We start from the raw sequence: 6441 nt of genomic DNA, 5'->3' as shown, positions 1-6441 counted from the left end.
AAGTGAAAACAGAAGTTAATGAGATGCCTAAATGGTAGATTATTTTGTGTGTGCATGCTAAGAAAAATGCTATTGCTTTAGTTTGAGCTCTTCAGTGAGTCTGTTGTGGTAAGGAACAATATTATCAGTTTAAATATCTTTAAAGATAGAATTTTAAGTAGGCATGAACTGTAGTGAGAACTGACTTATGATACCTATTACTCTAAAACATTCACTTTATTTACCTAAAGAATATAGGTTGCTTTATGAATCCTTTTTTAACCTTTAAATATAGGTTAGCTCTATTTCATGATTTTTTTTTAATGTAACTTTTTTTTTTTTTTTTTTTTTTTTTTTTTTGGTGCAGATCCATTGTTCTTAGGTTGTATATTCAAGTTTTGGGAAATGTTTATTTAAAAATTGTTTTGCTCTACAAGTGTTATAAACATTGTATCTGAGAGAGTAGCCTGGACTTACATTTTTAAATTAGCTTATGCGTGCCTTTTAATTTTTTGAAAATCTCTTACTGCCACATATGGTGTGAAATCACAGTAAGTTGCTTAGTGACACCCCGCCGTATCTGCCGGCTGTGGGAGATTCGCATCAGATATTGAAATTGTTCCTGTGCCAGGCTACAGGAAAGAGGATGTGATTGTTAATAAAATACACCCAATCTTTTCTGTGCTGCAACAATGTGTACTAATTTGTTTTCTTCATTTGTTTCCACTGCCTTTGTGTACGTATTATAAAAGTTCAAATTTTCTCCCGATTAGCAGTTCAGATGTTCCCTAATTTATTAAACACGCCTTTATTCATAATTTGTTTTTTAGGTTATTATTAATGCATTATAGCAGTAACTAATGACTGTTTATTTTTATTACAGTATTTAAAATATGTAGTTATTGCAATTTTTATTGTGGAGTTTGCAGAATTATCAATTGTATAAACAAAACCTTTAAATTAGCTTGGTGTGAGGACTCTTTAATGCTTGCAAAGAGGGGAAAGGGGTTTTTAGTTAAAGATGGACTGTTCCAGCTTCCCTTACAAAGTCGTAGCGAAGTCGGCTCAAGGTAACGACCCAGCCATGTAGTCATGCCTCATAGATGCCCACAGCTATTTTGTATGGCCACCAGGATTTTAAACTTTTTCAGTAATGTTGCACCTCTTGTTTTCCAAAGTAAAATAAGCATAGGCTCCTGGCTTGCTGAACTCTTAGGTATCATTTCTGATCCCTCATTTTATATTAAGCACCTCCACTTGCCCCTTAACTAAAATTTCTCCAAAGCTGTTATTACTAACTAGAGTTTCTCATTTCAGTTACCTTAATTTTCTGTTCCTTTACACCCGGAACCGTCCATCTGTTTTGGATTACTGGCCATAAGAATTTCTGAAGACAGGATATCTTAATTTTTGAGACTTGCCACTTGCTCCAGGAAGGAGTCTTACGAACACTCAAATACCAGAATGTTATTAATTAGTGAAAGGACTACTAAAGGGAGAAGGGCCTTAATCTAGGAATCTCGAATGGGTGTTGAAGCCCAAAGAATAGGGCCTACATTTTCATTTGTTGAATTGCCATTTTCCTGCCTACTTGTCTTTATCATTGTTATTTCTGTTTTGTTTTTACTCTTGTGTTATTTTAGCATTCAGTTTTGCATGATCATAGAGCTGCTACTGGTGCAGTAATCCAGAAGATCTGCACTTCCTTGCTCCTGGCCTGCACAATACATTTTGGAGCAGATTGGTCACTGGTTTTCAGAGGACTAGATCCCATGGTCTTGATCTATATATTGTATATAACTGATAGGCTGAAGAGTGTTCTTTTCCAGAGCCTCCAGTGGTTGGACCAGAGGATGTCGAACAGTTGTATTTTTCACATATATTTTCTTCAGATGTATTAATGTGAAACCAGTAAGTTAAGGAGTAAAATTTTCAGTGGTCAGCAGTTTTCACTGTCACTCAGGAATTCCTAAGGGGTGCGGCTGTGGGTGTGTGTAAGAGGGTCTGTACAACAATTGATTACTAAACCTGGTCCTTGAGCGTTAGAATCAAATAGGTTTGTGGTTTTATATACATTTGGATAATGATTGTTTCCTTCCTCATTTTCCAGGCTTCTGGAACTGCACTATGGGTTGAAAAGCAAGTAGCAAGGAATTAACAAAGGAATGTATAATGCAGCCTCTTCTAAGTGCTGTTGAACATCTTACTGTAAAGTGGGTTAGGGAAGCAGCAAAAATGATCTTATGGAGCCACAGTAGATGTTAATCTCCTTATGATTGCTGTCAGTAATACCACTTCTGTGTTTAGAGCAGAATTTAACTTGTTGTAACATACAGTACATCTGTATCAGTCCATGAAGTGGGAATCCTCTTTGGAGAGGTTAAAGCATTAGTGTTTGTGAGTGGTAAAACCAAAACAGCACAGCTGCTACCTATCTGTCTCCACCAAACTCCTAAACCAACTTGGAAGGTTGACAGGAGTTTGGCTGGCTTTCTAAACCTGTTGGTTTGCAAATAAGGAAATGAGATTTCATGCCAAGTGCCCAAGTTAGTTGGAGCCATAATGGTACTCTTTCCACATAAGCTGCTTTTGCATTAATAATATGAAACCAGTGATAGATTATAAACTAGAAATTGAAATGACTACTGTAGTCAAAGAAGTATTTTAGTTCCATAAGGAATATATTGTTTTAGTCTATAAGGTCAGTTGTCACTAAACTTGGGAAAAATATTCTGTGGGCCCAAGAACCCAGCATATTAATTAATACTTTTGCCTACCAAACTCATAAGTAGATGCTAATTTAAGATGCTTCGATGCGTGTAAACTGAATTTTAGAAGCAGAAAGATGACACAGGAGTGTATGGCAAAGTTTCCTAAGAAAAGACTTTTATTTTACTCTTGTTTTGAAAGGTCTTGCCTTTGAGTAATTTGAGCTGTATCATTTGCAGAAGAGTCCTAAAAATTTCAGTGACCTTTATGAAATAAACCGCATGCAATGCCAGGAAACAGTAGTAGAGGCTCACAGCTACACGGGAAGTTCATGGCTTGGACGACGTTTAATCAACATGTATATCAAATTTCAGTAATTTCTCTGTAATGTTACATTTAGATAAGGCTTTTGTTCTTTGTTTTTATAGAAGTTATGTTAAAGATGTCTTTTGAAGTACATCTGAGAATTGATGGATTACTATACAAGGAATATATAAGAAACATCCATAAGGTCTAAAGACCAAAGCATGTTTAGGAATTCAAGGGGGCAGGAACATGACTTGACCAAGGTGCATTTACTTGGGCAAACTTGATTGCCAACTTAATCTTCTAAACTGAAATTTACACTTGCTACCTTGTTACATATTCAAATTTGTATTTCTGTTGACTTTTATAATTGACTATCTGAAATGCCCCAAGTTTTAAAATTTTTTTTTTTTTTCCAACGTTTTATTTATTTTTGGGACAGAGAGAGACACAGCATGAACGGGGGAGGGGCAGAGAGAGAGGGAGACACAGAATCGGAAACAGGCTCCAGGCTCCGAGCCATCAGCCCAGAGCCTGACGCGGGGCTCGAACTCACAGACCGCGAGATCGTGACCTGGCTGAAGTCGGACGCTTAACCGACTGCGCCACCCAGGCGCCCCTGAAATGCCCCAAGTTTTAACCTGACTTTTAGAAATTTCTTCTTTAACTTTGGAAGTAGTTGAAGTTACTTCCTCAGCTGAAATAAAACTTCCTTTTTTTTTTTTTTTTTTCTTTTTTTTTTTTGGTGGGGTTAAATATGTGCTGGTAAAATTATGGGTTTTCAGGAATAACTGTGTTACTTCCTACGATTTTAATCATAAAGTGAAATCCAAATACAAACATGTATCAAATTGATGTGATTAGGTTCTTTTTGGTTTGGCATCCATTAAAGTTTGAACTTTGTCTTGTAACATGCTGATGTAACAGTTTCTGCCTGGCATATATGTACAGATACAGACACAAATGGCTTGAGATGATGCTTTTAATTACAGTTGCCCCTTGGACAACTTGGGTTTGAAATCGTGGTTCCATTTACAGGGATTTTTTTCAATAAATACAGTGGTCTCAATGTGTTTTTCTTAGATTTTTCTTAACATTAGCTTGCTATAAGAATACAGAATGTACATATAACAACAAAATATGTGGTGACTGATTTTATGTTATTGGTAAGGGTTCTGTAACAAGACTATTGGTAGTTAAGTTTTGGGGAAGTCCAAAGTTACACAAGGATTTTTGATGGGGGGGGGGGGGGCAGGGGCTCCCGACCCTCTCCTCCTTCACAGGTTAATGGAACTGAAATTATGGTAAACAGGGGAACATTTTCACCTTGAAATTGTTACTGTTGATGTTTTTCACCTAGTCTCTACAGATAATCCGTGTTTACTGAAAATAAATTGATAAATATTCACACCCTAGTTACACAGTGGTAATCTTTGTGTAGGATTTTATTTTTTTGATCAAATACACACTTTGTTTAAAAACAAGTTTTACATTACATTTTACCCAAGGTAAAATGCTTTGGACGTGTGAATATCTGATTTACTAAAAATGGAAGCCAGGGTTATTTTCAGACCATGCAAATTTCCTTTATTTCCTCTAGTTTACTTGGAGAGAGGATGTGGGAGCGAAGAGGTCACCATTTAAGTTTCACAAAATAACTTTGCTAAATATGAAACGGATGGTACTGTTTCGGTTTTAGTTCTTTTAGAAAATCACGAGCTTTACATTAAATTTCAAACGAATTCCTTAAATGTTTTAGGACATTTGTTAAAACCACTCCTTTTTTAACCCTTGTGATAAAGTTATGAATAATACTATCTGCCCCTTCCTGGTTTTTTAGTCTTCAAGGGAATCAGTCCGTGACTTCAAATCGGTGTGCAGTATTTGAGCATTTAAAAAAAAAAAAAAAAAAACCTCAAATTGGAGGCTTATTTTAAAACTAGCAATTAGAGAAAATAAAATAGTTTTCGTCTCAAAGATTTACCCGAAATAATATGAATGAATGTATTCGGTACCTCGCGTGCCATAGTGTTTTCGATCTTAACAAACTAGTCTTAACAAAACTTTTACATTCCCAGTGGAAACGTACATCAACTTGTGTTTAGTATTGCCAAAAAGGAATACTTACTAAGGCGTAAACATTCTCAAACGTGGTTATAAAGAAGAGTGAAGGAAACACTGGTAAATATCCAAACAAGATGTTTTACCATGTATATTTTTAAATGCAGTGTAGATAATTTAGCTAAAGAAACAGATCTTGCAGGAATACCGTCTGGTTCGTTGCGTCTGAAACATTAAAGAAATCCTGGAGTACACAGAAAATTTTTTAAAGCATGTTGGGGGCATACGGCGTACCTTCCTCTTATTCAAACAATTGTACGTGGGTACTATGCCTTCTTTCTGCCGAGTCCTCCCTGCTGTCCGTCATCTCAGGAGCTGCCGGCGCGGACTCGGTGCGCGGTTGAGTCCCGGCGGTCTGGTTCCGGGTGGGCGGGCCGTCGCGCTCTCGCCCGCAGAGAAGTCAGGCCGGTCGCTAGTGGGCGCTGTGGGTCCGTGGAAGCCGTCGGCGCGGTGGCGCGCGTCCAAGGCGTTCTTTGGGAAAGCACTTGCCGAGAACCAAAGTGAAGAATTCCTGCCACCTCTCCATTTGGGCGTTATTTGTCACCGTCACCCTAAATTCTCGGTCACCTTGGGGAGGCGTGAGTGTGTCCCAGAGACTAGTTAAGGAGAAGGTCCCGCGGCCGGGCCAGCGACACTTGCAGGGAACGCCCGCAGCGAGGTGCGGAGGGTGCGGGGCCAGGACCCATCGTCGGCCGCCCCGCTGGCTCCACGTCCCCAGGAGTCGTTTGCATCCCTGGCCCCCGTTGACTTTGGTCGGGCCTGAGCTGACGTTAGGTACCGAAGTCAGGTGTGAAACACAACGCTCGGACGGCTGCTGGGGGCAGCGAAGGGATGCGCGTACAGGGTGTGAGCCGGTCCCGCAGAGGGCACACTCCGTGTAAAACACGGAGACCCGCGGGAAAAGCCTTCCATTCCGCAGGGAAAGTTTCGCCCTCGACGTTGTCTCTCTGTTGAAGTTAGAATGCTTGCCCGGCAAATGAAGGCGCGTGCTGGGCGCGGGGACAGGTGGCCCGTGCGGTCCCCTCTCCCCTCTCTGCGGTCCCGAACAGCGTCCCCACCCCGCCGCTTGAGGGGCGCCGGTGCAAGCGTCAGGGCCGGGTCTTTGGCGGGCCCGGCTGCGCTCCTCTTGCGCCACCGCCCGGAGCCGGAGGCGGGGCTCACCTGTCAGCCGGCGCCCCGCCTCGCGGCGCCCAATGTCGGGCGGGGGTGGATGACGGACGTGTCGGCCGCCCAACCGGCGCGCGGCTGCCGGGCCGCAGGCCAATGGGCTGCGCGGCGCGGGGCGGGGCCCCGCGTTTATAGTGCTCTGACAGCGCGCCGGCCGCG

Source organism: Leopardus geoffroyi, chromosome A1, assembly GCF_018350155.1.
Source record: "Leopardus geoffroyi isolate Oge1 chromosome A1, O.geoffroyi_Oge1_pat1.0, whole genome shotgun sequence".
Lineage (NCBI taxonomy): Eukaryota > Metazoa > Chordata > Mammalia > Carnivora > Felidae > Leopardus > Leopardus geoffroyi.
This window is presented reverse-complemented; position numbering follows the sequence as displayed.